Here is a 22,965-nt window from a genome sequence, read left to right as displayed (position 1 = left end):
CAGTGACGCCAGAAATGGAGGCAGAGATGATGACATGGAGAGATGGAGCGGCTGGAGACATGGGACTCAGGGAGGAAGAGATGCTGTGTGCTGACAGCCAGGGGGCGGGCTTGCAGGGTGTACCCTTTGGTTGTTTGATAATGCATAGAGGGGATTGTAATCATTGCAATGAAACGAAATATGATAGGGTGAATATAAAGCTAATGTTTTCCCATGTAAACTATCACATAATTCACAATAAAAACTTCTAAGAGAATAGAGGTCCAAGAGCACCTACAAACAGAGCCATCAAGTTCACCTGGTTTACAATCTAGGATACTTTTGAAGAATTCCTTTGTGGCTAATCACTTGGTCCAGGACCAAAAGTAAATATTGGCAGAAAAATGAAATCAATAGTATAACACAAAGGTGGTAGCTGACTTGTCTAGGCTAAGACATTTTCAGTAACAGATGATAAGAAAGTGAGTGATTTATATGCATCATTCTCTTTCCACTATGAATCTCTTCTGTGACAGTGAGAATAACCACCAGACCACCTTCAAATCAAGTTTGAAATGTACTTTTATTTAAATGTCAGTTACATTAACTCCTCTTGTTAATGTAGTGACGGTCCTTTCTTATTTCAAAAACCTAAATCATTTATTGGATTGAAGACAGGCTATAATGCTCAGAAAGACTGGAATAAATAGTAGGAACACAAGACGAGTAACTATAATTTCTTCAATCTAAATTCATGATTATTTGTATATCAGTATCTGCTATATGTGTCTCTATTAGAATGTTAAGGTATTCTCCACCTCATAATTGAGTTGTGCGGAATGTACCAGCCTGCATTTGTAAGGTTTTAGAAGACTGCTGGCTCACACTACACATCACCACTGTCTACTTTGACATTTATCTTCACTACTTGGTGGTGGTGGTGTGAAGTGCCATGGAGTCAGTTAATGGAGTCACAGCAACCCTTAAAGGATTTCCAAAGAGCAGCTGGTGGGTTTGAACTGCCGACCTTGAGTTTAGCAGTCCAGTGCTTATCCAGTAACGTGCCACACCAGGATTCCCTCTACCACTTAGTATCTGCTAAAATGAACCCTGGTATGGTTCTGTAGGATAAGCACTGGACTTGCAACCACAAAGTCTAGCAGTTCATACCCACCAGGTGCTCCTCTGCAAACCTATACAGGGTTGCTATGAGTCAGAACTGACTCGACAGCACACAACAACAACAATGTGCTAAAATCCATTCAACCCTAAGATATCTTTAATTATTAGTTTATATAAACAATAAAGCCACAGGAAAACTTACAGGCAAATTTAATAAAATACATAAATTTCTTTTCATAACTTTGTTGTTGTTGTTGTTAAGTGCCCTTGAGTCGGTTCCAACTCACAGTGACCCTGTATAGGGTTTCCATGGAGCAAGTGATGCGCTTGAACTGCGGACCTTGCGGTCCAGCGCATTGACCTGCAGTGCCACACCAGGACTCCTTTCACAACTAGCAGAACAAAAACACAAAGAGAAGAGCTACTAGATGGAGATTCACACTTTAAGTCACTAATTTATGTTCAGACTTTCTGATACATTATTATCTTCCCTGTGGAAATGCAAATGTGATCCTAAAACCAATGTGCCTAATAACAATGCATCCTGCTTCCTCTGGGAGAAGGAAAAGGAAGAACTATTACTCTAGAGATAAAGCAATAGTTTCAGAATGCCTAGAGCACACGGACCAAGCTCGTTAGCCAGCTATCTAGGCCACCCACGGTCCAGCTACAGCCATGTCCCCCACAAGGCCCAAGTACCGTCAGGCCCCTGAGCCTCTGAAATGGCTATTTCTCTCCAGAACTAAAGTCTGCCCAGCTTTTACAGTCACTTCAAGACCTACTTCTCAAAGCTGCTCTCTTGTCCCCAGCCAACATTACTTGCTATAGAATCATTTGACTCCTTAAATAATCTATTATCAGAAATGAAATTTGTTATGTAAGATGCCTTATCTTCTCAACAAAATTATCTAAAAACCAGGAGTCATGTTGTATACTATTTATAACTCAATTCATTAAAATCAGTCAATAAATACTTTAATTGAATTTCCTAAAGAGATAACCTAAAATAACCTAAATGCCAAGCATTCCAAGAACAATCCTGTACCAAATTCAGCTCCAATTAGAAGACTAAGTCATAAACAGAAATGTTGTATTATCTTTATATGTATCTGCTGGTATCCAAAACTGGAATCTCTGAGGGTTCCATGGGGTCCACAGGCAAGGTATTGTGCAACACACAGCGGTTTTATACAGTCATGGAGTAGAAAGGAACCATTAGGCAAAAAGACGCATTGGGCCCATTCGAAGGGAATTAGAAAACTAAGATCATCAACCATATTCTATTTTGAGTAACTCTTTCACAAAGAGGCAAATTCTCCTAAATTCAGTATAGAAAATAAGCTTAAAATGTATTTTTAAATCTCTTAATAGGCTTTCTAGCACCTACTTTAGTGACTGTAATTTTTTTTTTTTTTTTTTTTTTAATCTGGTGTAGCACTGTAGGATAAGTACAGGACTTCTAATTGCAAGTTTGGCAGTTCAAACCCAAAGCCACCTCTTGGAAACACTACTGCTGTCGTTAAATACCTTCAAGTTGGTTCTGACTCATAAGTGACCCTATATAAGGTTCCCAAGGAAAGGGTGGTGAGTTTGAACTGCCAACCTTGAGATCCGCAGACCAGTGCTTATCCTACAGCACTGCACCACTGTTATCTGTTGGAACTGACTCAATGGCACTTAACAACAATATAAACCAATTATTTTTTTTTTATTTTATCACCAGCTAAATTTACGTACTTCCACTTGTCTTGATCCATTTTTTACTAATTTCTAGCAATTCTGCATATAGCCTTCTTAGTTTCAGTAACTCGAAATTAGTTTCTGAAGCGTTTAAGCTTCATTTATCGCATTTATTAATCGATAAAGATATTAAAAAATTATATTTAAGAAGTAAATTATACTAAAACAGTAACTTATAGAAAAGGATGCTGCTTGCCAAGGAAATGCTATTACTATCAAGCATTTTCTCGTCTTTGTGTTTCTTCCTGTTCCTTCCCGAATTACATGTACGGACATATAATCACATCATAATCCAGACAGTTGAGCTTTTAAAATAGATCAACATAAAAGAACTACATCACTTTTTTTTAAAGGGGTACCACCACTACCTTCAATTTACCAACAGATTCTATTCTAAAGAACTCCTGGTGTGCACTGGGGGTTAATGAGTTACACTGCACAGTCGGTTTTTCCACCAGGTCAGTGGTTCAAGCTCATCAGCCACTCCCAGGAAATCCTATAAAGGGTCGCTATGGTCAGAACCAACTCAATGGCACTTAACAGCAACCACCACCACCACCACCACCACCAATCATGAGGGAAGCATCAGAAAAACCCACACTGAAGGACATGAAGCAGCTCGCCTCAAACTAAAGAAACCATGACACAAAAAGACAGACTAAGCATCTGGTACAGACCGGAGAACACGGAGGGGAAATCATACTCAGTCCATGTGCGATCTGGACCAGATCCTGGATCTAATGGCCTTTCTCTTTTCTGTCCTGGGACAGAGAAAGGACACCAGTGAAAAAAGCACAGAATTCCAAAAAAGCTTGAAGCTTAGTTGACTGGAAGGTACCAATGTTAATTTCTTAGCTCCAACAATTACCATGGAAACAAAAGATGCCAACAGTGGAGAACCAGTGAGGGGTAGAGATGAGAGCTCTGACCTACAGTTGCAAATACAGGTTAAACAGAAAGTTCCTGGGCTATTGTTAAGTGCCACTGAGTCCGTTCCGTACAGGGTTTCTAAGGAGTGCCGGTGGATTTGAACCACCAACCTTGAGGTAAGAAGTCCAGTGTTTATCCTACAGCGATTATAATGACTTTTTGTTGTTGTTACTTCACCTGTATTGTCTCATTTTTCAACAAGTAACATGTTTTGCTGAAATGAAAAACAAAAAGGAGCAAGGTAGACTAGATTAAAAGAAGTGAAAGGAGCAGTAAGAACTTAAAGGAACAAAAGGCATTTTGGTGACCACTAGGGAAATAGGCAAGGAGCTCTGGTAGTATAGTGGTTACGAATTGGGCTGAGAACAGCAAGGTCAGCAGTTCGAAACTACCAGCTGTTCCGCGAGAGAAAGAGGTGGCTATTCTGCTCCCGTAAAGACTCACAGTCTCGGAAACCCTGTGCAGGGTCGCTATGAGTTGGAACCGACTCCACAGCACATAACCACCCCCTTCCCCCCAGGGAACTATGCATATGAACTTGCTATTTCATGGTATTACTGAATTATTTTTGTCTTAGGTGTGAAAACTGGATGATGTCTACCAAGGAATACTTCCTTATTCTTAGGGACTACATGTTGGAGAATGGATGAAGTGCCACTTCATGTTCAATAAAGACAGACAGACAGACAGACAGAGAAGGCAAAACTGGAAACATGCCAGAGGCTGGGAGTTGATTATACTACTCTTTCAACTTTGCTACAAGCTTGAAATTTTTCATAATACAAATTAAACTAATGGTCTTCTTTAATTTTAAAAAAAGTAGCTCAAATCTCAAACTATTCCACAAACACTACAGTTTTGTTAAATATTAAAACATTACAGTTTTATGTATTGCTTGATTTATTTTTTCCAAAATAAAAAAAGGGGGCGATGGTAATGGGTAATTTACTTCACATGATGAGAAATTATAGCTTTTTAAAATTTCCTTCAAATTGGTATAATCTTTCCCATCAAGGGAGAAGAGCACGAGCGGACTGTGGGACCTTATCCAGAGAAGCTGCGACACCAGAGATGGAGACAGAAATGAGGACATGGAGAGAGGGAGCAGCTGAGGACTCTAGATTCATGGAAAGAGAAAGGCTGTTGTTCTGATGGCCAGGAGGCAGGCTTACAGAATGTGTCCTTTGGTTGTTTAAATGATTATATATTCCTGAGTGTTTTGGTTTACATCCCCCTCAAAAAAAAAAAAACAAAAAACAAAGAACCAGAGGGAATAGAAGCAAATACTGTTGAATGATGACACACAGAGAGGAATGTAATCATTGCAATAAAATGATGAGTATAAAACCAATGTTCTACCCTGTAAATGGATCACTCGATTCACAATAAAAACTTGAAAAAATAAAAGGAACAAAAATAGGTAGGGTCATTAACATAGTCATTTTAATCAACTGGACAGGCTATTCAGATCTCAAGGTTCATGAATTTTAATTCATCTACTTTTCTCAAAATCCTTTTAATTGTCCCTTAAAGAATCTGGAAAGAGGGTTAAGTAACCCAGGGGAAGGCACACTTAGAGACTGAAGAGAAGTATAAGCAATAGGGGTCACTGGCAGAAAAGAAAGGGGCCCTTGTGGCACTGTAATTGCTAAGTCAGAAGTTCAAACCCACCAGCCACTCCATGGGAGAAAGATGAGGCTTTCTGCTCCCATAAAGATTTAGCCTCGGAAACCCTAGATAAGGTCTCTTATTAAGTCAGAATCCACTTGATGGCAGTGGGCAGAAGGGCAGACTATTAGAGCAGACCTCCTGTGCAGTTGCACTCCACATACCCTCGAGCAGACACTGCTGTTGTCACTGGGCACCACTGAGTCAGAGCAGACTCTGACTCATAGCAACCCTATGCCCAACAGAACAAAGGACTGCCCAGCCCAGTACTTCACCCATAACTGTCACACTTGAACCTATGCTGCTGCCACTCTGCCAATCCATCTCACTGAGAGTCTTCCCCTTTCTCACTGACCCTCCGCTCCGATTTACCAAATATGATGTCCTTCTCAAGGGACTGGTCCCTCCTGATTAACCTGTCTGAAGTATGAGAGACTAAATTTCACCATTCTGCCTTCTAAGGAGCATTCTGGTTGTACTTCTTCCAACACAGATTGGTTTGCTGTCTGGCAGTCTATTGTGTTTTTAATATTCTTTTCCAACACCAGAACTCGAATGCATCAATGCATCCTACAGTCTTCCTTATTGACAGCCCAACTTTCACATAAATATGATTAAAAATACCATGGCTTGGGTCAGCACACCTTAATTCTCAAATTGCTATCTTTGCTCTTGAATACTTTAAAGAGGTCTTGTAAAGCGTATCTGCCTAATGCAATACGTCATTTGATTTCTTGGCTGCTGCTTCCATGCATGTGGATCCAAGTAAAATGAAGTCTTTGACAACTTCAATTTTTTTCTCCATATATCATGATGTTGTTTACTGGTTCAGTGGTGAGGTGTAATCCATACTGAAGACTATAGTCTTTCATCTTCATCTTAAGTATCTGAAGTCCTCTGCTTCCAGCAGAGTTCTTAACATCTGCATATCACAGATTATTGAGTCTTCCTCCAATCCTAGTGCCAAATTCTTCTTCACATAATCTAGCTTCTCGGATTGTCTGCTCAGCATACAGACTGAGTAAGTGCAGTGAAAGGATAGAATCCTGGAGCACACCTTTCCTGATTTTAAAACATTCAGTGTGCCCTTCTGTTCAAACGACTGCCTCTCAGTCTACATACAGGTTCCTCAGAAGCACAACTAAGTAATCTGGAATACCAATTCTTCATAATGTTATCAATAGTTTGTCATGATCAACAGTTGAAAACATTTGCATAATCAATGAAGCACAAGTAAATATTTTTCTGGTATGCTCTGCTTTCAGTTAAGACCCATCTGATATCAGGCAACGATATCTCGAGTTCCATGTCCTCTTCTGAATCCAGTTTGAATTTCTGAAAGTTCCCTGTCTATGTAGTGTTACAAATGTTTTTGAATTATCTTCAGCAAAATTTTACTCGTGTGATATTAAAGATATTGCTCGATTACTTCTGCATTCCGTTGAGTCACCTCCTTTGGAATGGGGATAAATATGGATCAATTCCAAATGAATGGTCAGGTTGCTCATTTTGAATTGTACCCCATCAGCAAATGAAGGCCCAGGAAGATTTACTCCGTTCGCATCATCATAGACAACTCTACTTTGAGGAGGCAGCTCCTCCCCAGCCATATTTTGAGTGCCTTCCAAGATGAGGAGCTCATCTTCCAGCACTGTTATCTGATAATGTCCTGGTGCTATTCATAATGTTTTCATCTCTGGTACTATATCTGACCATGTTCCACTGCTCTTCATAAGGTTTTCAGTGGCTAAACGTGCATAAGTAGTCCGACTCTCCTTCTTCCTAGTCTATCTTAGTCTAGAAGCGCCACTGAAACCTGTCCACCATGGGTGGCCCTGCTCGTATTTAAAATACAGGTGGCAAAGCTTCCAGCATCACAGCAACATGAAAGCCACACAGTAGGACAAAGTGACACCTGGTGAAGAGCACACGTTGTTAAGTCTAAACACAGGCTACAGACACATCTGACCAAATGGCTTTCTCTATGAGAGAAAGAGCTGGAAATGCTGAGGCATAAAAGAGCACTCCTCACTGTTTACTTCTAACTGAATTTCAATCTTGAAAAACATTTCTAGTCTAAATTTCCATTATCCTACACAAAACACTTAAGAAGATCAACTTTTAAGCAGGCATGTGGGCCATAATAGCCCCTTATAAACAGGAATGCCTGTATCCAGAGGCAAACTGAAGGACAGGCTCATTCCCCAACACTTCCCACCCATGCAAAAGGACTTTGGGCTCTCAGGGCGGAACCAGAGTGGAGGCGGGAAATTGGTCCTAATCTTCAGCCTGCTAAATCAACACAGAAAAGCCACAGCACAGGGCAAGGTTCAGTGTGGTTGGCAACAATCTAGGAAGAGAGCAGGGGAGGGCAGGACGGAATCCCTCAGAATCCAGGCTGAGAGGACACATCTAGCAGACAAAGGAAGAGCAAACAGAGTGGATGAGGGGTCACAGAAGGGACTCCCCAGGAGAAAGGAAGGGGAAGGGAAGGAACAGAAGCAAAAAGGAAGCCATTCTAGGACTGTATCCACTCAGGTGCCAGCAGAACGATGGCTTCCTCCCTTGAAAGACAACTGGTTTCTAAGAAAGCCATGAGCGGGGTGAAGCCTATTAAAAGTTAGGAGGAGAAATATTTTGTCTATTACAGAATCCTGATTTGCTTCCATCTACATAGGAGCGGCTGGCATTTTTCATTTGTCTTTGTTTTATTTTGTTTTGAGAACCCTTACTTTTTTAGGAATAATGTAAATCTGGGACTACTTTTTTTAATTGTTGTTGTTGTTAGGTGGGACCCTATGCACAACAGAAAAAAAGCACTGCCCATCCTCACAATTGTTATGTTTGAGCCTATTGTTGCTACCACTGTATCAACCCATCTCCCTGGGGGGGGTCTTCCCCTTTGTCAGTGACCCAATTTACCAAGCATGATGTCCTTCTTTGGGTACTGGTCCCTCCTGATAATATGTCCAAAGCACGAGAGATGAAGTCTCACTATGCTGGCTTCCAAAGAGCATTCTGGCTGTACTTTAGTGATGATGAGGATAGCCTTGAAGCCAGATCTGTCTGAGTTTGACTCCTGACAGTACAACCTGAGGCAATTTGGGTAAACTCTCTGTGCCTCCATCTCCTCAGCTGTAAATTGGGGATAATAACAGTGTCTACCACAAAAGGAGTCCTGGTGGCTTAGTGGATCAAGCATTGGGCTACTAACAGCAAGGTCAGCTGTTCAAACCCATCATGCACTCCTTGGAAAAAAGATGAGGCTGTCGGCTCTCCTAACAAGTCAGTCTTGGAACCTTAGGGAGCTGGTCTACCCTGCCTTATACGCTCACTATGAGTCAGACTCAATGCCATGGTGGGCTTAAACCACCAACTCTGTGGTTTGCAGTCCAGTGTTGATCCTACAGAGCCACACCAGGAGTCTGATGCAAGGATTGTTATTGTTGTGAAGTGCCATCGAGTCAGTTCTGACCCACAGCGACCCTGCAGAGGATTTCCAAGGAGCAGCTGGTGAGCTTGAACCGCCGACATTGCAGTTCAAATGGCTTTGCAGTCTGGCGCGTTAACCCACTTGCAAGGATTAAATGAGTTTAAATATGTAATGGAGATCCTGAGTGGTAAAATCAGTAATGTGCTCAGCTACTAACAGAAAGGTTGGAGGTCCAGTCAATCCAAAGGCACCTCAGAAGAAAGGCCTGGTGATCTACTCCCTTATCCCCACCCCAAAAAAAAAAAATCAGCCATTGAAAACTCTGTGGAACAGAGTTCTACTGTGACATACATTAACACACATGGAAGCATGAGTCAGAGTTCACTCTACAACAACTGGTAGGTAAGTCAGTATGTAAAGCACTTAGAACAGTCCCTGACCCATTACAATCATTATAGAAGTAATAACTACTCCTATCCTTTAGATCAGGAGTCTTGCTGTGACGCTTAGGAGAAGCACTGGACCGTTAACTGCAAGGTCAGCGGTTCAAACCCAGAGACACTACTATACAGGGTCTCTATGTGTCAGAACTGACTTGATGACACTTAACAACACAATTATCGTTTAGATGTAGATTCTAGAATCTAAAAGTTCCATGAGACCTAGGATTTGTCTGTTTTGTTCTCTGGTGAAGCCCAACTGCCTGACATACCAGCTATTATTTGTTGCATAATCACTTAGACTTTACAGTTTAGAGTTTACAGAAAGCTTTCCATACCTTAGCTCATGTGATTCTGCGAACTGATAGTAGTATCTTCATCTCACAAACAAAACAAACCTCGGAAGGCTTAAGTGATTTGTCCAAAGACACAAAGTCTGAGGCAGCACAGGAATTCTGGCAGTTAATCCTACTTCTCTTTACTCTAGACCCCACTCAGAAAGCTAGGAACAGACCACACTAAACAACTCTCCTTACTTACACACACACACACACACAACTTTATCCCATTTGCTTCAAAATAATTGCAGGGGAGGGAGGGAAGTGATGAAACAATGGGGAGTATTTATTGGATAACAGGCATCTGGAAATTGATTACACTCTTCTTCTTCACATCTGTAGCTGAACGTTTCCATAATAATACTTTTTCTTATTTAAAAATAAACACTCTTGCTCCCACCAACACATACTAAGCCACTTGCATCTCTATACTGAGCACTGCTAACTTGGTGCGAGGAAAACACTGCTCCTCAAGGTGAGACAGGAAAGAGGCAACTGGACTGAAGACTCAGGAGGTATTAGTCTTATGCTTTTAAGACTTCAGGCCCTGCTTCAGCTGACTGGGAGACCTCCCTGACTCCTCTCACTCCCTAGGCCCTTCACTTCCTCACCTGTCAGCCCAAATAAATCACTAAAGGAATTCCAGGATTAAATTTCGGATTTAAACATTCTACTAGGATCAGCACAGACTGCTAACCACAAGGTTGCTGGTTCAAACCCAACAGCCACTCCTTGGAAAACCTACAGAGCAGGGATGGGGAACACGATATCATTTGATCTGGCCCTACTAAGGCAACCACAGTTCCAGCCATCACACTGTTGTTGTTAAGTGCCACTGAGTCTGTTCCAACTCACAGCGACCCTGTGTAGGGTTTCCGAGGAACAGCTGGTGGGTTTAAACCACTAACCTTGCAGTTCAAACAGTGCTTATCATGCAGCACCACACCAGGACTCCAGCCATCACGTTGTTGTTGTTAAGTGCCATCGAGTTGGTTCTGACCCATAGCAACCCTGTGTAGGGTTTTGAGGAGCAGCTGGTGAGCTTGAACTGCCGACCTTGCAGTTCACACGGCTTTGCAGTGTGGTGCATTAACCAACAGCGCCACGCCAGGACTTCTAGCCCTCATGTTAGGGGTACATTAATGAAATGTTTGACCAAATATAGCAGGCTAATTTTTAAGTTGTTAATTTTGTTTAGCCCCCAAATGATGCTACAAATTTTAGCAGAAATAGGTTCCCCAAGCCTGCATGGCAGTGTAGGAACAGCACCTCTCCGGTTCCTGTTAGTCCTTGCATCTTCTGTGCACCTATTCACCTTACATGTTCCCAGGAAGGCCCAGTCTCTGGAGAAGGACATCATGCTTAGTAAAATGGAGCGTCAGCGAAAAGAGAAAAGCCCTCAATGAGATGGACTGATACAGTGGCAGCAAACCAAACAAAAACTGTGAGGCTGGCACAGGACCAGACACTGTTTGGTTCTGCTGTATGCAGGGTCGCTATGGGTCACAATGACTCAATGACACCTAACAACAACAATCACAACAGGAAAGACAGTGAGGCTGGTGCAGGAGCAGGCAGTGTTTTATTCTGTTGTTACAGAGGGTTGCTATGAGTTGGAACCAACTCAATGGCACCTAACAACAATTACTCTTCCTGCTAGTTAATTAGTTCCTCATCAGTAGGAACAATGTTTTATGTGTCTTCATATCCCTCAGAACAGAGCTTTCTAAAACAGACACCATAGCACACTGGTATGTCATGAATGAATTACAGATGTTCTAGAGAGTGACCACTGCAAGCAGCCTCAGAGGGCTGTGGTAGCCAGCCCTTTCAACGTGTCAAGCCTCCTTCACCTCAGCGCACACCATGGCAATCAAAAGAATATTCAGAGGGCACAACTCAACCTAGGGCACTCAGGGAATACTCAATAAACAGATGTTCAATTTAATGTTGCCAATGAAATTAACTCAATGACACCTAACAACCCCCAACTAAAATCACTTACCATGTAGACCAGACTCGTATAAACGCAGTCACTGAGCCTGTTCGGTTATCTCTTGAATTACTACCTGTTTATCAGCCACTCCTCTGAAACCCTTTACAGGATCACAATGAGTCGGAGCTGACCTGACAGCACTTAACAACACCTAGTTGGTCATACTTGCCTTACCCTCCCAAGCCCACATCAATAGTTTATTGCAGAGATAGCAAAGAATTATGAAGAAACAACTCCCCAGAAGGAACTCAAATAGTAAAACTCAACATTATAAACAAAGAAATGCTAGTGCACTAAGTACACCTCTCTCCCTCTCTTATCAGCTACCTCAGTAGCGGACAGTTCACATTTAAAACAACTTGGAAAAACGTCTCAGGCAGAGCCTCTGGTGTCCTGGCTCCACACAGAGCCTTCCGAGGCCCACCCCAATGATACACCAGAAGCCCCAAGAACAAGCAGGTCACAAGAGGGATGGTGGCTGACAGGTCACGGGATCCATCTCTCATTCGCCAGCAACCTCTCAGACCAGCCACAGCAGGTACCAGGCAACAGTGGGGAAAAGCAAGGAAGGCCCCAAAGGTGCCAGGGAGGTCAGCGGGGAGAGAGCGGAGGGGGCCATGCAGGCCTAGGGTGGATGGAGGAGCAGATCCCCACCCAAGACAAATGACAGAAGGTAGCAGGTGACAAGTAGGGTCCCCACCCAGGGTTGGCAACACCACATCCCCGACAACCTGCAAGCTCAGCTGTAGGGTAGGAAAGTGTGCGGAGGAAGATGGTGAGCCCATCACTTCTTGTGCATCCTGACACACACCTAGGACAATGAGAACACGGGGAGGGGAATGACACACTGGTGTAAAGACATCCCTAACTGGCCTAGCCTGCCAATTTTACTAACAACCTGGTCTTTGGAACCTAACCATGTCAATACATAAGGAATGGATGCACACTATTAAATTAGCAAAAGACTTTCAAGAAAAACAAAGGGTCCTGGTGATGCAGAGGTTAAAGCACTTGGCTGTTAATCAACATGTGGTACTTCAAACCCACCAGCTGTCTGTGGTAGTCTGCATGGTAACCCTGTGGGGCAGTTCTCCTCTGTCCTTACAGGGCCAGTAGGCGTCAGAATCAATTCGATGGCAGAGTTTGAGTTTTAAGAAAAACAATGCATTTCTACCCAGCTTACGGTGAAATAAGTTCATCCACATATCTCTGTCAGGAGCACAAACCAGTACAATTTCCTTGAAAATCGATACTGTAATTCCTGTATCAACAGCCATAAAAGCATCCGCGCCCTTTAATAATGCCAGTAAGAAATTTATCATTAGTCAGAAAACATATAATAATATCCACAATGCTAAATAAAAAGTAGCACCAACATAAATATCAAACAAAAAAAACTTAGGCAAATTATGAGACCATGACTTGATGAAATGTTTTGCATTCTTTCAAAATGTAAACATATAAATTCACATTATGAAAGCTTGGGAGTCCTGGTGTGGTGTTGTAGGATAAGCACTTGGCCATAAGGTAGGTTTGAATCACAAGGTCAGTGGTTCAATCTCATCAGCTGTGTGCCTTGGAAACCCTATACAGCACTTAAAATCAACAACAATACCATGATAAAGTAAGCAGAAAAATAATCAACTTATAATGAACCATAATTAATATACACAAGTGGGGGCTTCAAAAAGTTCATGGAAAATTTCTACTATCTTTTAATTTCATTTTCCCACAAACTTTTTGAAGCGCCCCTAGTGTGTGTGTGTGGAAGGGAGAGGGGGAGTGCGTGTGTTTTTTTTAAATAAAATGCCAAAAGAAAACCAAATCTTTCAGGGTAGTAACCCTAACATTGAGCAGTTTACTTAATATTAATTCTTAAATTACTTCCTAATTTAAAAAAGAAAGTTCCACCATACTTAGGGAACAGAGGAGTCTCAGGGCACAAGCTGGATATCTTGTCAAGAAGAGAGCTACTGTCTACTGCTTACTTTGGCCTTGACTGAGAACTCACAGGCTCTTCAACAATGATCTATATGTACCCAAGCCCCACCTCTCCAGGGACCAATAAATCACCTCATTTGGACTTCTGATCATCAAACCTATGGGAAAGGCATCATCTAAAGCACACATATCCTCAAGAAACAAAGAATTTCCTTCCGCCACGTATTACGTTAACAATCAGCATATAGCCAAGTCCCAGGTTAATTGCAAACTCTTATTAAGTATGCAAGGACTCCTGGTGTGGCACTGCAGGATCAGCAGTTCAAACACACCAGCTGCTCCTCAAAAACCCTATACACGGTCGCTATGAGTCAGAACCGACTCGGTGGCACACAACCAACCATTAGTAATACAAATTCCTGGTGTGGTGCTGCAGATCAGCAGTTCAAACCTACCAGCTGTTCCATGAAAACCTTATATAGGGTCTTTATGAGTCAGAACCCACTTAACAACAAGAACAACAAATTAGTAATACAGCCAATCGATTAAAAAGTCAAACTTTTGTTTCTGTGGAAATGTTCTCACTATAGATCCTCATCCTCAGAAGTGCAGATTTAAAATCATGAATAACAATACATCCACGGAAGACAACAACCCAAGTTCATCAGAGCAGGGGCTGACTGCAGTTCAAGAATGCTAACACCAAAACTGAAGGACTTCTTAGGTTCCTAGCATATGCAAACAGGTTGAACCCTGAGCATCCTGAGCAAAGTGGATTATTAACCAATCCTCACTTCTCTGCAAACAAGTCCTCTGACAAAGCAGCCGGCAATCTCTTCAGGGTACACTCGCCGCTGGTCTGCCCCAGAAGCAGTCACTTCAGTCAGGACCCACAACTTCAGGTTATACACTGTTTCATTCCCAACATCACCCCATCCAGTCCCACACTACCCTCCTCTGGCCAGATGTTGCTCCCTACTCTTTCTCAGGTATTGCAAAATTCCTATTCTCTAAATAGGGCTCTTCTAAACTAGACTCCTGGTATGGTGTTGTGGGTTAATGCACTGCACTGCAGTCCATTTGAACCGCAATGTAGGTGGTTCAAGCCCACCAGCCACTCCTCAGAAACCCTACACAGGGTCCCTATGGGTCAGAACCAACTCAAAGGCACTTAACAACAACAACAAACCATACTCACCTGCAGTTCACTGCACTGGGGATCACCCAAATAGCCCATCAGAGCTCTTTATAATTTCTAAAAAAAAAAAAGAAAAGCAAGTTTTTAAAATATATGGTAGAAAACATTTGCTGGTATATCATCTCTGAAGCATCTGTATCCAGTATTAATAGCATATGGTCCTAGAGTGTGCAGAACTTCAATAAAAAGTAGCACATAACCAGCACTGGACCGAGAATACAGAGATTTGGTTTAAGATTGCTACTACTTAGCTGTGTGACCTTGGGCAAGTCACTGAACTTCTCTAGGTCTGTCTCCTCAACTGGAAAATAAAACATCTTAGACACAGATGGCAGAGAAAGCTGGTGCTGTTTGCAATGAAAAGACCACCAGCCCCACTACTTACCAGCCTACAGACATTAGATTACTTTCCTCACATTTAAACCTAAATTTCCTCATTTGCAAAACAGAACCAACAGCAATTATCTGTGACTTGCTGTAAGAATTAAAAGATATAATACCTAACAAAGTCCACAATAAATATATATGGCTTCATATTATAAAATTTAACAAATAGTAACTCATTACTGCCACTGTTCCTAACCCTGAGAGTTCTTGAATTCAATTCACAAAAACTTTCTAACAGATCAACAAATCAAAACTTTATAATACTGACAATGAAACTGTTTAGGGATTTCACTAACACTTCTATTACAATGATCTTAAACTGATGGTAGTTTTAAGATTAGCAAAATTAGTATCATCACAGGTAACAGGAGCAGAATAGACCCTGCAGAACAGCTAAACTCTGGTGCAATTACCAGGTCTCCCCAGATATCCCCCTCTGAAGTTGCCCTACTGCCAGCATACCTCGGGAAGAGAGAGCTTCCGAAGGTTAAATGATACCCAACGTGATCCACTTAAGGAAACAGGCCTAAACATAGAAGTAGGAGAATAAAGGTGGTTTTATTTGTTTGTTTTTTAACTTTTTTTCACTTTACATACTTAGTTGCAGCTCAAACTGACTACCACAAGCATGCTTCAGTTATGAATAAAAATGAGATGTTTTTTAAAAAACTATTAGTTATAAATATTGCCTATTGATAGGAAGCTCATCTTTAAGGATATTTGTATTACAAGGGGAATTTCCACATGTAAAATGGGCAAATTCAGAGTGCTGAAGACAACCAAAATACGGCAAGGAAATTACAAAACTCCAAATATTAACACTTCAAAATGTTTCAGTCAAAAAAATATGCCATGTATCCTGTGATGAACCACTTTATTTATTCTAAAGTGAGATGGATGTATAAACTCTGACTTTCCCAGACAAAATCCTGCTCTTACTTGAAGAAACTGATATAATGAAACAATAAAATTTACAAGAATAGACAAGTCAACATGACTACTGGGTATTATGCTGAAAACTGTGATAGCTATATATACATGAAAGCCTTCGAACAGTAGGTGGACACATGGAATTAAAGATAACTGGATTTTTTTTACCTAATTTTTAAAACACCCTCATATGGAGTTCTTAAGTGATGCTGTATGATAAGCACTGGACTTCTAACAACAAAGTCAGTGGTTCAAACCCAACCACCACTCCTCAGAAACTCTACACAAGGTTGCTATGAGTTGGAAGCAACTCCATGGCACTAAATAACACAGATATATATAGTATGTATAAGGAGCTCTGGTAGCGTTGTTGTTGTTATGTGCTGTGGAGTCAGTTCCGACTCATAGCGACCCTGTACAGGGTTTCCGAGGCTGAGGCTGTAAATCTTTACGGGAGCAGAAAGCTTCATCTTTCGCCCGCAGAACGGCTGGTGGTTTCGAACTACTGACCCTGAGGTTCACAGCCCGATCCGGGCTGCAAACCTTAAGATCAGCAGTTCAAAACCACCTGCCGTTCTGCGGGCGAAAGATGAAGCTTTCTGCTCCCGTAAAGATTTACAGCCTCGGAAACCCTATACAGGGTCACTATGGGTCGGAACCAATTCGATGGCACTTAACAACAACAACATATAGTATGTGTACACATAATATACACACACACAGGGACTTCAAAAAGCTTGCAGAAATTTTCCATTATTTTTAATTCCCCTTTTCCACAAAATTTGTGAAGACCCCTTGTACATATGCTTCAGATTATAGTTATAATCTTTTTGCAGGCGGAATATTAACTGTATCAAATTACTCAAAAGCATTCTCCTAGTCATTCTAAAAGTGACAGACCACTATGCCTTGTACTTCAAGTCAGAGCTACAGAGGTAATTTTGGCTGCAGCCATCGGCTTAAATGAATTCGAAGCTGGAGTGGCTACACTCCACATACTTGTCATACTACTCTTCTAGAAACATTTCAAATTATTACTTAAAAATCCAATTATACTTGTATGCACATTAACCTAAGTTTATAAAACTAACATGATAACATGCTTATAAATTTTTAAAAGCAGTTCCTTCTCCACGTTTGGGGAACTGCTGCTAATAAACCTTACCCAAAACCTTCTAACCACTTGAAACAACAGGCAAAGGACCTTGTTTCTTGTGCTAGACCCATATTTGGATCTTGAATGTAGTCTGACAGACAATTATAGACTAATCTGCATTCAATATTAATGCCAAGTCTACTTCTTGATCAGAGAACAGAATGCATTTATAAGGTCTGGTCTACTTACTTGCAGGCCCCTATGAAATAGTCTTTCATGGATAAGCTGCGTATTTTAAATCAGACAAAGCCCTTTGCAAGTAGGGATGGCTTCTCCTGCTATTCTGGCATCCCTCCCCTCTCCAGCGAAACAGTGGGCAGTCCATAAATGGTGACAGACTTTGAAACAATATAGACTGGATATTTATGTCATTAGAAAGGAAACTTCTTGCTAAACAATTGCAGAAATGAAGTTTACCAGCTGACAGACATGTCCCTACTGACTCCCCAAAACCCAGGCCTTACCTAAAAATAGTGTCCTAGCTTCCTAGCCAAAAGGACAGTCTAAAAAAGCTATGTCTTTATTCAGCTCAAAGACACAGACATCTACTCCTCTACCACCTTCAATCCTATGGCATCTCCAATATAGAATTCTTTGTGTAGCAAGCTGTCTGGTAGCCAGATATTACCTTCACTTGTAAATGAATACTAACACTTCACACAGTCTACCTGTATGAAAACTATAGAAAATGTGTTGACATGTTCCAGGCCAAACAGCACTCGCCACACAGGATTAGCAACATGGAAACGTTCCATTGGAATGAACTGAATTGCAATGGACACCTCCATAATTGTCAAGGATTTAATTGTGCCCCCCCAAATACAAAGCCACTTCAAAAAGATCATGAAAATAAGAGATAATGGCATTTTTCCACAAACTTTTTGAAGGCCCCTCGTATGTCCATTTGGGGAGCCATGATTTTCAGTGGTTTGGCAGTTATGTACTGATGTCATCATTCCCCAGGCAGTGATCTGATTTGATCAGCCAATTAGTTGTAAGGGGACTGGGGTGGGAAGCAACACCCTTACTCCGTTCACAGCCCTGATCTGATGTTAGGGAGTTACCCTGGGGTCTGGCCAGTAACACCTTTTATCTTACAAGAGATAAAAGGAGGGAAAAAATCTAACAGAGACAGAGGGCCCTGAATACCTCTAAGAAGGAAACATCGGGAGCAGAAAGTTCTTTGGACACGAGGTTCCTGTGTTGAAAACCTTACAGACTCAGAAGAAGACTGACAGCAAGACAACTAGAGATATAAAGAGAAGAGAATTTCCCCCAGAGCTAACAGAGAAAACCTTCCCCCTAGAGCTGGTGCCCTGAATGAATTCAGACTCCTTGCATCAGGAACTGTGAGAGAATCCATTTCCATTATGGTAGTAATAGTAGCACTAGATATAGGAGGGCTTCACAAAGTTCTGTTTTCTTTTCATTCTATTTTTATCTGTGAACTTCTGAGGTTCTCTCCTAACCAAAAAGCAGATCACTTATGGTTCCTTACTTAACAACAACAAAGAAAATTACAAGTTTTTAAAAAACAGAAGGTTAAAATTGGGTGTTTCTAAGGTGTAAATATATCTCAATGACAAACTGAAAAATAGAAAGTTTTAAATCCATTATTTACTCTGTCACCAATAAATATAAAAATTGTATGTAATACACACAAGCACTACTGAGATTCAAACATCAGCAAATGTAGTGTGTGCACTTCAAAAAGTATCTCAGTTTGAGTCTACCTTTCTCTCCCAGGTTTTTTTAAGGCAAAATGTCAATTATATGGCTAAATCTAAAAAAATAATAATAACGGACAACTTATTTTCCCTAAACAGATGTTTTGAAAGATCTGAAGTTTGTGACAAGATTTCAAAATTCAGAGGTTGCCCAGACAAGCTAAAAAGAAAAACCAACCAACCAACCAACCTATAATTACTTACATTTTCTAAATAAATAATGCAAACCTTATTAAAGTAAAGCAAAAACAAAATATAAGCTTAGCACACTGCTTCTCTTTCTGCAGCACAGAATGCTGCTCAGTAACACTGATCAATAATGTCCTTTAAATCCAAAGGATTAGGAATTTGTTTTTTATAAAAGTATCACCTAGAGTTCCTTAAAGTATTGGAACACCAGGAGTGGCTAAAAATAATGACAAATCAGCCTTCTTCCTAATAAGATAAACAGAAGTCAGTGCTATTGTGTTTCATTTCATATTAATTAATTGTTGTTGTGAAACACCATTGAATCAGTTCTGATTCACTCTATATAGGGCTTCTGAGAAGCAGCTGGTGGGTTTGAACTGCCAACCTTGTGATACACAGTCCAGTGCTTATCCTGCAGTGCTACATCAGGAGTCCTCAAAATAATTGTAAGAGAGACATATTCCATTTTTCAAAAAATCAGTCAGGGCAACTGGTCTGCATAAAATAATCTCTCCCACTGAAAGACTGAACTTTATAAGGGCCTCACAAACTACAGATACACAAAACCAGCATTCACATCAGTAATATTCAATGTAAACACAAGCTATGGGCACTAGGCCACAAATAAAATTAAGACATCAATTAAAGTTACACAAGGATATTTAAGCAGGCAAGCTATAATCACCCCCCCACCCCCCCACCCCATGGAAGATACTGATCAAGAGTAGGTCCACACCAACAACTGGCTTTGAATAAGTTCCACTAAGTCTGAAGATATTGGAGCCACTGAAAAGTTTGATACTTTAATTAGACATTTTTCCCTTCTGAATCTAGCCCTGCCTATATACCCATTTGACTTGACTGATATTTTTGGAAAATAAAGTTGGCCCATCAAATGATATGTAAAGTTTCAGCTTCACCCTTAGGAGTTGATTAAAATAAAAAAGGAATAAAGGTAAATCCTTTTAAACTGCAGCCTCACCTTACACATCTCACCAGCACTGTAGTTTATCAGTGATCAAGTACTTCATCCAATCCCTGAGACAAAAAAAGCAAAATTTGTCTTTACAGCAAGCAATAACAGACATTATCAGTAGCAAACATTTTATCAGCCTGAAAGGAAAGGGCATCTAAATTTCCCAAGGAAGAGTTACCAACATGGTCCAGCAGGCAGCTGTGCACAAGCGCCTGTTTCCTCTGTTTTAAAATTTAAAACATTTTTCCTTTTAGTGAGCTATATAAGAACAAATCACAAAATGTTCTTCAAAATCAGAAACATTACCAAAGAAGTCCTCAGCACCCTTACTTTCAAAAAAAAAAGAAGAAACAAACCTCATTAATACAAGCTTAAGACAGGGCAAAATTAGGAACCAACTGGCCAAGACAACTCTCTCCTTCTTGTCCCCGCTCCAGGAGGAGTTGTACTTTTTGATTATATTAATGATTTGCTTGAAAGGCGTTAAGTAGTGAGAGAGAAGGAAGAGCAATGTTTGAGTTCCAAACAAAACCTGAGGCTCCCAATCCGAGAAGAATGATAAGACCCTGGCTTCCAGCCCTGCCTTAAGGATACTCAGCAAAAGGGAGGGGGGAGAAGGAGCAAAATTATTTGGGGGAGAAGAATCAAAATTGCCTACATAGGACGTGCAGTCTCTTAACCCTTGAAAAGGGGACTCTTAAAGGAATTTCCAGGATGGGAGTCTGTTTTTTATTTTTGTTGATGTGCTTACAGGCCAATGAGAATTTCTGAGGAGGGGGTAAGGAGAGGGGGTGACTCTCGGGGCAAACATCCCTCAGCGGGGGAGGAAGCGAGGGGGCGCACCCCTGACCCACTTTTCCCGACACCCACCCCCCCAGCCCCCGCCCCGCCCCAGCCCACCCCAGTGGAAGCCCGAGCCCTGAGGGGAAATCGCGCGGGGTTCCGGAGGCCCGCACGCTCCCCACCCCCAGCCGGGACCCGGAGGAGGGGAGCGTGCAGGAAGGCTCGACTCCCCCTGCCGGAGTGCCCCGGGCTGGGAACACCTCCCGAGGGCTCCTGGGCCGGCTTTGCAAGGCCCCCTCCTCGGGCCGGGCCGAAGGCGCTGCGGCCCCCAGCGGAGGGAAAGGGGACCGAGGAGGGGAAGAAGCTGTAAACAGCCCCAGCGTCCGGGCCTCGCCTCGAAGAGCCCCGCTCCCCAGGCCCTGCCGCGGGCCGCCCCGGCTCCCAGCCCGCCCCCAGGCCGCCCCTCCCGGGCCCTGGGGGAATCGGAGGAGGCTCAGGGGCCCCCCAGGAGGGCGCCGGTAGCTGACGGAGCGGTCCCGTCAGCAGAGAAGGGGGAAGTCAGGACTTACCTGTCATTACTTTCTACGCCATCTTGGATCCACTTGTCAACGTCCCCACAAAGCATTATGGGTAAGAAAGAGCCTTTAAAGTGACTCCCCACCCCAGCCCCCGACTCCCGCCTCCTGCCGCCGGCGCCGCCCCCTCCGGCCGGCCGCACCTCCCTCGCCGGAAAGTTGCCCCCGGTGTCGGGCGGGACCCGGCGTCCGCAGCTCAGCCCCTCCCCGCGTCCCGGCGCTCTGCAGGGAGAACTCACCCCCATCTTTAAAAAGGTGGCTCTGGGGATTTTCCTTTTTCTTTTTTTCCTGCCCCTGGCCTCCCTTCCCCCCACCCCGTGCCTGCACCACGGTGCCTTGGGTCGCGCCGCCCTCCAGCCCTGGCAAACGCCCCACGTCTGCATTTAATCAGCCCGAGGTTTCCCCGCCGCTGGCTGCAGAGAGCGGCTCATTGATTTATTTATGCGCATTTCTGTGTCTGGGGGTGCTCCGTGTACTCGGAACTCGCAGGACGGTCTGGCGGCCGGGCTTCGCTCCCGGGCAGCCCCAGGGTTCCAGGGTTCGGCAGTGAGTTCGGGCGCCCGCGCGCCCCCACAGTCCAGCATCCGCAGGCAGAAAGGTACCTCTATCCGGTCTAGCCGCTCGCGGGACTCCGGGACCTGCACGGACACCGTGTCCCCGAGTCAAGCGGCGTAAAGAAAAGTAATGTAACTCCCTATCCCCGTTAGTTCTCCCTCCCGCAGTCTCCAACCCTCGTCCGTAATGTGATCCGCGACCCTGGGTGGGGGAGGACCCCACCCCTAGGAATGTGGTTTGGGGCTCCGCCAGATCCTCCCTTCTGGAGTCCCAGCTGCGCACAGTGACTTCCCGGGGCTGGTAAGGCGGCAGTTTGGTCTCAAGCTGGAGCAGGATCCCGGCGAAGATTGGGATGCGCCCGCCTGGGATTCACGAACCCAGGTCACTAGGCTTGGAGAGGACAGCGGGCGACGCCTCCTGCCTCTGGGGGAGCGCATGGATTCGTCAGGTGCAACAGGGGGCGCTGAAGCGCTGGCCTGGGACCTGGGACCCAGGCGAGCTACCCCACAGCCCTCATTGCCCTCGCTACGGAGCTAGGCACTTAGTTAGGAATCTCTGCCCGCTCATCTCTTGGGCGCAACGCAGCGCTCACCCCGCGCACTCGTGCTCTCGCCGGCGACTCTTCCAAGCCCCGACTTCCAGCCGCCTAGGTGCCCCCTAAGAGCCATCCGTCTGCCCCCGCTCCGTCTCGTCCCAGAGCCTCTGTTACCGGTTTTGTACACTTTGCGGATAACTCTGGTTGCCTTTAAGCAAGTTTTTACAACGAGGTAGCCAAAAAAGAAGAGAAACATTCTCCAGGACTTAAGTGCTGTTGGCTGGGTCGGAAATTACAGGAAGGCGCCGGCAGGGGCATTAAACCCTCCACGTCAGCCCACCGGCAGGGCCTGAGACCCTGAGTCTAC

General features: G+C 43.2%; 1 protein-coding gene across 2 annotated transcripts in view; it reads right to left on the bottom strand.

The window, feature by feature from the left end:
• Positions 1 to 21,538, bottom strand: part of HELZ (helicase with zinc finger) — a 248,474-nt gene extending 226,936 nt beyond the window's left edge. For both annotated transcript variants that reach the window (XM_006833595.1, XM_006833594.1), the window contains exons 1-3: positions 21,503 to 21,538; positions 20,157 to 20,212; positions 14,786 to 14,842 (exon numbers count right to left, since the gene is read on the bottom strand). The gene's annotated coding sequence lies outside the window, so the exon portion shown is untranslated. The remainder of the gene's footprint in view (positions 1 to 14,785; positions 14,843 to 20,156; positions 20,213 to 21,502) is intronic.
• Positions 21,539 to 22,965: the final 1,427 nt, after the last annotated feature.

The sequence above is a fragment of the Chrysochloris asiatica genome, unplaced genomic scaffold (genome assembly GCF_000296735.1).
Source record: "Chrysochloris asiatica unplaced genomic scaffold, ChrAsi1.0 scaffold00007, whole genome shotgun sequence".
NCBI lineage: Eukaryota > Metazoa > Chordata > Mammalia > Afrosoricida > Chrysochloridae > Chrysochloris > Chrysochloris asiatica.
This window is presented reverse-complemented; position numbering and strand designations above follow the sequence as displayed.